General features: G+C 46.7%; 1 pseudogene; it reads left to right on the top strand.

Annotated features, from left to right (window-relative positions):
• Positions 1-4,252, top strand: part of LOC106592467 (LARGE xylosyl- and glucuronyltransferase 1-like) — a 182,305-nt pseudogene extending 178,053 nt beyond the window's left edge.
• The last annotated feature ends 7,346 nt before the right edge of the window (positions 4,253-11,598 follow it).

Genomic DNA, 11,598 nt, shown 5'->3' with positions numbered 1-11,598 from the left:
AATCACTACTCGGCTAGAAGGACTCCCAGATGGGTTCAATCACTACTCAGCTAGAAGGACTCCCAGATGGGTTCAATCAGTCCTCAGCTAGAAGGACTCCCAGATTGGGTTCAATCAGTACTCAGCTAGATGGACTCCCAGATGGGTTCAATCAGTACTCAGCTAGAAGGACTCCCAGATGGGTTCAATCACTACTCGGCTAGAAGGACTCCCAGATGGGTTCAATCACTACTCGGCTAGAAGGACTCCCAGATGGGTTCAATCAGTACTCAGCTAGAAGGACTCCCAGATGGGTTCAATCAGTACTCAGCTAGATGGACTCCCAGATGGGTTCAATCACTACTCAGCTAGAAGGACTCCCAGATGGGTTCAATCACTACTCAGCTAGAAGGACTCCCAGATGGGTTCAATCACTACTCGGCTAGAAGGACTCCCAGATGGGTTCAATCAGTACTCAGCTAGAAGGACTCCCAGATGGGTTCAATCAGTACTCAGCTAGAAGGACTCCCAGATGGGTTCAATCACTACTCGGCTAGAAGGACTCCCAGATGGGTTCAATCACTACTCGGCTAGAAGGACTCCCAGATGGGTTCAATCACTCCTCAGCTAGATGGACTCCCAGATGGGTTCAATCACTACTCAGCTAGAAGGACTCCCAGATGGGTTCAATCACTACTCAGCTAGAAGGACTCCCAGATGGGTTCAATCAGTACTCAGCTAGAAGGACTCCCAGATGGGTTCAATCAGTACTCAGCTAGAAGGACTCCCAGATGTAAACTCTAATCAAAAGGTGTCACACTATCTCCAAGTAGGTTTGAATGCCATTTTTTATTTATTTATTCAACCTTTATTTAACTCGGAAAGTCAGTTAACAACAAATTCTTATTTACACTGACGGCCTACCGGGGAACAGTGGGTTAACTGTCTTGTTCAGGGGGCAGAACGACAGATTTTTTACCTTGTCAGCTCGGGGGGATTCGATCCAGCAACCTTTCAGTTACTAGTCCAACACTCTAACCACTAGAATACCTGCCGCCCCACAATCCCTCCTCACCCTCCTTGGCAATAAAGTATTGATTGTATCTACCGGTTCTCCCTGCTAGGTACCATGTCTGGACGAAGGTCACGCTCCCACTAACCCGCTAAGTGGAGGACTGCCACCACGCCGTACAGGGTCCAGTGGGAAGCGGACTTTGAACCCTACGGATGGTGAGACGGGACAGTCCAGAGTACGACAGACGCTCGTTGGCTTTGGGTGGAATAAAGTGGCTCATGTCATGGAGTTGGATGCACAGGTACTGGACACACCTTTAGCTATCACTCTGTCACTCACAGGTACTGGACACACCTTTACCCATCACTCTGTCACCACAGGTACTGGACACACCTTTAGCTATCACTCTGTCACTCACAGGTACTGGACACACCTTTAGCCATCACTCTGTCACCTCACAGGTACTGGACACACCTTTAGCTATCACTCTGTCACTCACAGGTACTGGACACACCTTTACCTATCACTCTGTCACTCACAGGTACTGGACACACCTTTAGCCATCACTCTGTCACTCACAGGTACTGGACACACCTTTAGCCATCACTCTGTCACTCCACAGGTACTGAACACACCTTTAGCTATCACTCTGTCACTCACAGGTACTGGACACACCTTTACCTATCACTCTGTCACTCACAGGTACTGGACACACCTTTACCCATCACTCTGTCACTCACAGGTACTGGACACACCTTTAGCTATCACTCTGTCACTCACAGGTACTGGACACACCTTTAGCTATCACTCTGTCACTCACAGGTACTGGACACACCTTTAGCCATCACTCTGTCACTCACAGGTACTGAACACACCTTTAGCTATCACTCTGTCACTCACAGGTACTGGACACACCTTTACCTATCACTCTGTCACTCCACAGGTACTGGACACCTTTACCCATCACTCTGTCACTCACAGGTACTACACCTTTACCTATCACTCTGTCACTCACAGGTACTGGACACACCTTTACCTATCACTCTGTCACTCACAGGTACTGGACACACCTTTACCTATCACTCTGTCACTCACAGGTACTGGACACACCTTTACCCATCACTCTGTCACTCACAGGTACTGGACACACCTTTAGCTATCACTCTGTCACTCACAGGTACTGGACACACCTTTACCCATCACTCTGTCACTCACAGGTACTGGACACACCTTTACCTATCACTCTGTCACTCACAGGTACTGGACACACCTTTACCCATCACTCTGTCACTCCAGGTACTGGACACACCTTTAGCTATCACTCTGTCACTCACAGGTACTGGACACACCTTTAGCTATCACTCTGTCACTCACAGGTACTGGACACACCTTTAGCCATCACTCTGTCACTCACAGGTACTGAACACACCTTTAGCTATCACTCTGTCACTCACAGGTACTGGACACACCTTTACCTATCACTCTGTCACTCACAGGTACTGGACACACCTTCCCCACCCATCACTCTGTCACTCACAGGTACTACACACCTTTACCTATCACCTGTCACTCACAGGTACTGGACACACCTTTACCTATCACTCTGTCACCACAGGTACTGGACACACCTTTACCTATCACTCTGTCACTCACAGGTACTGGACACACCTTTACCCATCACTCTGTCACTCACAGGTACTGGACACACCTTTAGCTATCACTCTGTCACTCACAGGTACTGGACACACCTTTACCCATCACTCTGTCATCACAGGTACTGGACACACCTTTACCTATCACTCACAGGTACTGGACACACCTTTACCCATCACTCTGTCACTCACAGGTACTGGACACACCTTTACCCATCACTCTGTCACTCACAGGTACTGGACACACCTTTAGCTATCACTCTGTCACTCACAGGTACTGGACACACCTTTAGCCATCACTCTGTCACTCACAGGTACTGAACACACCTTTAGCTATCACTCTGTCACTCACAGGTACTGGACACACCTTTACCTATCACTCTGTCACTCACAGGTACTGGACACACCTTTACCCATCACTCTGTCACTCACAGGTACTGGACACACCTTTACCCATCACTCTGTCACTCACAGGTACTGGACACACCTTTAGCTATCACTCTGTCACTCACAGGTACTGGACACACCTTTACCCATCACTCTGTCACTCACAGGTACTGGTACACACCTTTACCTATCACTCCACAGGTACTGGACACACCTTTACCCATCACTCTGTCACTCACAGGTACTGGACACACCTTTACCCATCACTCACCCTCCACCTCCACCCTCTGTACACCTCCACCCCTCTCCGTGTGTCCACACCTCCACTCTCTCCATCCATCAATTTCTCTCTCCACCCAGTTCTCTCTCCACCTCCTCTGTCCTCTGTCCTCTCTTCCAGCAGTATGAGTTAGTGATGTTGTCTTAGTGTTTCTAACTCTGTCCTCTGTCCTCTCTTCCAGCAGTAGGAGTTAGTGATGCTGTCTTAGTGTTTCTAACTCTGTCCTCTGTCCTCTGTCCCAGGAGTATGAGTTAGTGATGCTGTCTTAGTGTTTCTAACTCTGTCCTCTGTCCTCTCTTCCAGCAGTATGAGTTAGTGATGCTGTCTTAGTGTTTCTAACTCTGTCCTCTGTCCTGTCCTCTCTTCCAGCAGTATGAGTTAGTGATGCTGTCGTAGTGTTTCTAACTCTGTCCTCTCTTCCAGCAGTATGAGTTAGTGATGCTGTCTTAGTGTTTCTAACTCTGTCCTCTGTCCTCTCTTCCAGCAGTATGAGTTAGTGATGCTGTCTTAGTGTTTCTAACTCTGTCCTCTGTCCTCTCTTCCCAGCAGTATGAGTTAGTGATGCTGTCTTAGTGTTTCTAACTCTGTCCTCTGTCCTGTTCCAGCAGTATGAGTTAGTGATGCTGTCTTAGTGTTTCTAACTCTGTCCTCTGTCCTCTCTTCCAGCAGTATGAGTTAGTGATGCTGTCTTAGTGTTTCTAACTCTGTCCTCTGTCCTCTGTCCCAGGAGTATGAGTTTGTGGTTCTGCCCAACGCCTTATGATCCACATGCCTCATGCTCCCAGTTTCGACATCACTAAGTTCCGCTCCAACAAGCAGTATCGCGTCTGCCTGAAGACCCTGAAAGAGGAGTTCCAACAGAACATGTCTCGACGATACGGCTACGCTGCCCTCAAATACATGACTGCAGAGAACAACAGCTAGCCAACACTGATGAGCCAGGACACTCTGACCCGTTATTGACTACACTACCCATAACCCCCTCCTCCTCCTCCTCTAAGGCTGTCTAGGACTACACTACTACCCAGGATCCCTCTGGGCTGGGCAGAGGAGAGAGGGAAAGAGCGGTGGATTCGAAGGACAGTCGATGTAGGGAGTCAGGAGTGGACAGATGGTTACTAAAGACTCTTACCACGAACTCCGACCTTTGTGCCGACCAATCCATGAGGTTTAAATTGTGAGCTCTGATTCTTGTGAACTCTCACCTTTTTAGTTTTGGGGTTTATGACCTGGTTTGAGACAAACCAGCGTTAACCAACTGAAGGGTAACCGGGGGTAACCGTAAGGTCGGTTTATGTGCCATTGTTTAACCCCTCCGAGGACCGGGTGGAGCAACCGGTCCAGGAGTTGCTGACCTGGTTTCTGGCTGGTTTCTGGCTGGGCGAGGAAGCTGTTGCTGTGATGGATGAGTCTGTACAGGCTGGTTTGGACTCTTACAACTCTCCGTTCTTCTCTAACAACAGAACTGGACATCACTATGGGAGGGAGGGAGGGAGGGAGGGAGGGAGGGAGGGAGGGAGGGAAGAGGGAGGGAGGAGGGAGGGAGAGAGAGAGAGGGAAGGAGGGAGAGAAGGAAGGAGGGAGGGAGAGAGGGAAAGGAGGGAGAGAAGGAAGGAGGGAGAGGAGGGAGAGAAGGAAGGAGGGAGAGAGAAGGAGGGAGGGAGGGAGAGGGAGGGGAGAGAGGGAGAGAGAGAGCGGGGAGAGAGAGACTGACTGTAGCCTTGGACTTGGAAAGCAGACAGACATTAGTTCTGTCTCTGTGCCAAATGTGGAAGACCAGCAGCTCATTTCCCAGCTGCTATTTGTTGGGCTAAATGTAATGTGGTATGTGTCTGCCTCCAGGATAAATGCTCAGCGAGAACTGAGGAGAGGGAACAGGAAGCTTTCAAGCATTGTGTGCTTTACATTATGTCCGTACACTGCAAATCACAACTATTTTTTTCTTCTCTCCATGTGCCGTAAAAAATAAAAAATAAACAATTTAACTGACAGACAGCGTATCCAAGTTTCACTCTCTAAAAATACTAATTCTGTTGCTCAGCGATAAGAGTGACGGAAACATCAGAGCCTCAACAGAATCAGAAACGTCGGAGAACATTCTGCACACCTCCTCTGGATGACTGACACATGGACTGGGTCCCAAATGGCTCCCTATTCCTTATGGTACACTACTATAGACCAGGGCCCTATTCCCATATAGTACACTACTTTAGACCAGAGCACTATTCCCATATAGTGCACTACTATAGACCAGAGCCCTATTCCCTATATAGTACACTACTTTAGACCAGAGCACTATTCCCTATATAGTGCACTACTATAGACCAGAGCACTATTCCCTATATAGTGCACTCTACTTTAGACCAGAGCACTATTCCCTATATAGTGAATTACTATAGACCAGAGCCCTATTCCCTATATAGTGCACTACTTTAGACCAGAGCCCTATTCCCTATATAGTGCACTACTATAGACCAGGGCCCTATTCCCTATATAGTACACTACTTTAGACCAGAGCACTATTCCCTATATAGTATACTACTATAGACCAGAGCACTATTCCCTATATAGTGCACTACTATAGACCAGAGCCCTATTCCTATATAGTGCACTACCCTTAGACCAGAGCCCTATTCCCTATATAGTGCACTACTATAGACCAGAGCCCTATTCCCTATAGTGCACTACTATAGACCAGAGCCCTATTCCTATATAGTGCCACTACTTTAGACAGAGCCCTATTCCTATATAGTACACTACTATAGACCAGAGCCCTATTCCCTATAGTGCACTACTATAGACCAGAGCCCTATTCCCTATATAGTACACTACTATAGACCAGAGCCCTATTCCCTATATAGTGGCACTACTATTGACCAGAGCCCATATGTCAGTACAAGGTCAGTACAAAGGTCAGTACAAGGTCATCCAGCCGTTCTGTATTCAGGATTTATCAACACACACAACAAGGAAGTGTGTTTCTGACGGATGCAGAAAGACTGTTTACACACACACACACACACACACACTCAAACATCTTGCCTTCATGAAACCTCTGTTACTATCCTTGATTCTGACTCCACCCCTCTCACCAAGCAGGAAGTGGAGCAAAAACCAATCAGCTCGTGTTTGACCTTTTCTGTTGTCCGGTTATTCCGTTGGTTCCGTATCAGAGTGTGTTGACAGTCGTAAGGTGGGAAACGGACCCGCAGAGGAACTGAGAGGGCGCTTTGTGCCCTGATGAGGAGTGACTGTGTGTTTAATGAGGTGTGACTGTGTGTGTTTAGGAGGAGTGACTGTGTGTGTTTGAGGTGTGACTGTGTGTGTTTATGAGGTGTGACTGTGTGTGTTTGAGGTGTGACTGTGTGTGTTTAGTGAGGAGTGACTGTGTGTGCTTATGAGGAGTGACTGTGTGTGTTTATGAGGAGTGACTGTGTGTGTTTATGAGGAGTGACTGTGTGTGTTTATCAGGTGTGACTGTGTGTGTTTATGAGGCGTGACTGTGTGTGTTTATGAGGAGTGACTATGTGTGTTTACGAGGAGTGACTGTGTGTGTTTATGAGGAGTGACTGTGTGTGTTTATGAGGAGTGACTGTGTGTGTTTAGGAGGTGTGACTGTGTGTGTTTATGAGGGAGTGACTGTGTGTGTTTATGAGGACTGACTGTGATGTGTTTATGAGGAGTGACTGTGTGTGTTTATGAGGACTGACTGTGTGTGTTTATGAGGAGTGACTGTGTGTGTTTATGAGGTGTGACTGTGTGTGTTTACGAGGCGTGACTGTGTGTGTTTATGAGGCGTGACTGTGTGTTTATGAGGTGTGACTGTGTGTGTTTATGAGGAGTGACTTGTGTGTGTTTATGAGGTTTTGTGACTGTGTGTGTTTATGAGGTGTGACTGTGTGTGTTTGAGGTGTGACTGTGTGTGTTTGAGGTGTGACTGTGTGTGTTTATGAGGTGTGACTGTGTGTGTTTATGAGGTGTGACTGTGTGTGTTTATGAGGAGTGACTGTATGTTTATGAGGGAGTGACTGTGTGTTTATGAGGAGTGACTGTGTCTGTTTATGAGGTGTGACTGTGTGTGTTTGAGGTGTGACTTGTGTGTGTTTATGAGGAGTGACTGTGTGTGTTTATGAGGAGTGACTGTGTGTGTTTATGAGGAGTGACTGTGTGTGTTTATGAGGAGTGACTGTGTGTTTATGAGGAGTGACTGTGTGTGTTTATGAGGTGTGACTTGTGTGTGTTTATGAGGTGGACTGTGTGTGTGCTTAAGGTGAGGTGTGACTGTGTGTGTTTATGAGGAGTGACTGTGTGTGTTTGAGGTGTGACTGTGTGTTTATGAGGTGTGACTGTGTGTGTTTATGAGGAGTGACTTGTGTGTGCTTATGAGGAGTGACTGTGTGTGTTTATGAGGGGGAGTGACTGTGTGTGTTTATGAGGAGTGACTGTGTGTGTTTATCAGGTGTGACTGTGTGTGTTTATGAGGCGTGACTGTGTGTGTTTATGAGGGGAGTGACTATGTGTGTTTACTAGGAGTGACTGTGTGTTTATGAGGAGTGACTGTGTGTGTTTATGAGGAGTGACTGTGTGTGTTTATGAGGTGTGACTGTGTGTGTTTATGAGGAGTGACTGTGTGTTTATGAGGACTGACTGTGTGTGTTTATGAGGAGTGACTGTGTGTGTTTATGAGGACTGACTGTGTGTGTTTATGAGGAGTGACTGTGTGTGTTTATGAGGAGTGACTGTGTGTGTTTATGAGGTGTGACTGTGTGTGTTTATGAGGTGTGACTGTGTGTGTTTATGAGGCGTGACTGTGTGTTTATGAGGTGTGACTGTGTGTGTTTATGAGGAGTGACTTTGTGTGTTTATGAGGAGTGACTGTGTGTGTTTATGAGGTGTGACTGTGTGTGTTTATGAGGTGTGACTGTGTGTTTATGAGGTGTGACTGTGTGTGTTTATGAGGTGTGACGTGTGTGTTTGAGGTGTGACTGTGTGTGTTTGAGGTGTGACTGTGTGTGTTTGAGGTGTGACTGTGTGTGTTTATGAGGGAGGACTGTGTGTGTTTATGAGGAGTGACTGTGTGTGTTTATGCGGTGTGACTGTGTGTGTTTATGAGGTGTGACTGTGTGTGTTTAAGTGAGGTGTGGCTGTGTGTGTTTATGAGGTGTGACTGTGTGTGTTTATGAGGGAGTGACTGTGTGTTTATGAGGAGTGACTGTGTGTGTTTATGAGGAGTGACTGTGTGTGCTTATGAGGAGTGACTGTGTGTGTTTATGAGGAGTGACTGTGTGTGTTTATGAGGTTTGACTGTGTGTTTATGAGGAGTGACTGTGTGTGTTTATGAGAGTGACTGTGTCTGTTTATGAGGTGTGACTGTGTGTGTTTATGAGGTGTGACTGTGTGTGTTTAGTGAGGAGTGACTGTGTGTTTATGAGGAGTGACTGTGTGTTTATGAGGAGTGACTGTGTGTTTATGGAGGAGGACTGTGTGTTTATGAGGGAGGACTGCTGTGTTTATGAGGTGTGACTGTGTGTGTTTATGAGGTGTGACTGTGTGTGTTTATGAGGTGTGACTGTGTGTGTTATGAGGTGTGACTGTGTGTGTTTATGAGGAGTGACTGTGTGTGTTTGAGGTGTTGACTGTGTGTGCTTATGAGGAGTGACTGTGTGTGTTTATGAGGAGTGACTGTGTGTGTTTATGAGGAGTGACTGTGTGTGTTTAGTGAGGTGTGACTGTGTGTGTTTATGAGGTGTGACTGTGTGTTTATGAGGTGTGTCTGTGTGTGTTTATGAGGTGTGACTGTGTGTTTTGAGGAGTGACTGTGTGTGTTTTGAGGTGTGACTGTGTGTGTTTATGAGGAGTGACTGTGTCTGTTTATGAGGTGTGACTGTGTGTGTTTATGAGGTGTGACTGTGTGTCTTTATGAGGTGTGACTGTGTGTGTTTATGAGGTGTGACTGTCGTGTGTTTACGAGCAGTGACTGTGTGTGTTTATGAGGATTGACTGTGTGTTTATGAGGTGTGACTGTGTGTTTATGAGGAGTGACTGTGTGTTTATGAGGAGTGACTGTGTGTGTTTATGAGGAGTGACTGTGTGTTTATGAGGAGTGACTGTGTGTGTTTATGAGGTGTGACTGTGTGTGTTTATGAGGAGTGACTGTGTGTGTTTATGTGGTGTGACTGTGTGTGTTTATGAGGAATGACTGTGTGTGTTTATGGAGGAGTGACTGTGTGTGTTTATGAGGTGTGACTGTGTGTTGAGGAGTGACTGTGTGTTTATGAGGAGTGACTTGTGTGTGTTTATGAGGAGTGACTGTGTGTGTTTATGAGGTGTGACTGTGTGTGTTTATGAGGTGTGACTGCTGTGTGTTTATGAGGGTGTCACTGTGTGTGTTTATGAGGTGTGACTGTGTGTCTTTATGAGGTGTGACTGTGTGTGTTTATGAGGTGTGACTGTGTGTGTTTATGAGGTGTGACTGTGTGTGTTTACAGAGGACTGACTGTGTGTGTTTACGAGGACCTGACTGTGTGTGTTTATGAGGTGTGACTGTGTGTTTACGAGGAGTGACTGTGTGTGTTTATGAGAGTGACTGTGTGTTTATGAGGAGTGACTGTGTGTGTTTATGAGGTGTAACTGTGTGTTTATGAGGAGTGGACTGTGTGTGTTTATGGGTGTGACTGTGTGTGTTTATGAGGACTGACTGTGTGTTTATGAGGACTGACTGTGTGTGTTTATGAGGTGTGACTGTGTGTGTTTATGAGGTGTAACTCTGTGTGTTTATGAGGAGTGACTGTGTGTGTTTATGCGGTGTGACTGTGTGTGTTTTGAGGAGTGACTGTGTGTGTTTATGAGGAGTGACTGTGTGTGTTTATGAGGTGTGACTGTGTGTGTTTATGAGGAGTGACTGTGTGTGTTTATGAGGAGTGACTGTGTGTGTTTATGAGGAGTGACTGTGTGTGTTTATGAGGTGTGACTGTGTGTGTATGAGGTGCTTGACTTGTGTGATGAGGTGTGACTGTGTGTGTTTGAGGGAGTGACTGTGTGTTATCAAATCAAATTTATTTTTAGTATAGCCCTTCGTGACATCAACGCTGATATTCTCAAAGTGCTGTACAGAAACTCAGCCTAAAACCCCAAACCTTCAAGCAATGCATGTGAAAGAAGCACGGTGGCTAGGAAAACTCCCCTAGGAAAAACTCCCTAGAAAGGCCAAAAACCTAGAAAGAAACCTAGAGGAACCAGGCGAGGGGTGGCCAGTCCTCTTCTGGCTGTGCAAAGGGAAATCATATAACAGAACATGGTCAAGATGTTAAAATGTTCATAAATGACCAGCATGGTCAAATAATAATAATCATAGTAGTTGCGAGAACAAGCACGTCCGGTGAACAGGTCAGGGTTCCATAGCCGCAGGTAGAACAGTTGAAACTGGAGCAGCTAGCAGGCCAGGTGGACCTGGGGACAGCAAGAGTCATCATACCAGGTAGTCCTGAGGCATGGTCCTAGGGCTCAGGTCCTCCGAGAAAGACAGAAAGAGAGAATTAGAGAGTGAGGATTGACGTGTGTGTGCGCCTTGTATATGGAGGAGGACGTGTGTGTGTATATGAGGAGTGACTGTGTGTATGAGGAGTGACGTGTGTGTTTAAAGTGAGGAGTGACTGTGTGTGTATATGAGGAGTGACGGGTATGTGTGTGTTTTATGAGGAGTGACTGTGTGGCTGTGTTTATGAGGAGTGACTGTGTGTATCATGAAAGACTGTGTGAGTGGCTTGCCAGATGGAGGGCTCCATCCCCTTGGGAAGCCAGTCAGATCTAGAGATGTGTAACTAGGTGTGAAGGAGCTGCCAGAAGACGGCCAGACAGACATGATGTGCTGCTTCCTGGATTAAAACTAATGAGTGGATCAGTGTTGTTTTTTTTTTGTCACGCCTGCGGCCGGTTAGATTTTTCGTTGCCCCCATCCCATCCAAAGGGCCATCTGCTGGTCTAGAAAGCACAACATTATCAAAAGAGTGGACACCGCCCGTCAATCAATCCAGGTTATTAATATGGAGTTGGTTCCCTCTTTGCTGTAAACAGCCTCCACTCTTCTGGGAAGGCTTTCCACTGAGATGTTGGAACATTGCTGCTAAATAACAGCCCTCCACTCTATCTGGGAAGGCTCTCCATTTAGATGTTGGAACAGAATTGCTGCTATAACAGCCTCCACACTTCTGGGAAGGCTTTCCACTAGATGTTGGAACATTGCTGCTATAACAGCCTCCCACTCTTCTGAGAAGGCTTTCCACCAG

This window comes from Salmo salar, chromosome ssa17 (genome assembly GCF_905237065.1).
Source record: "Salmo salar chromosome ssa17, Ssal_v3.1, whole genome shotgun sequence".
NCBI classification, from domain to species: domain Eukaryota; kingdom Metazoa; phylum Chordata; class Actinopteri; order Salmoniformes; family Salmonidae; genus Salmo; species Salmo salar.
This window is presented reverse-complemented; position numbering and strand designations above follow the sequence as displayed.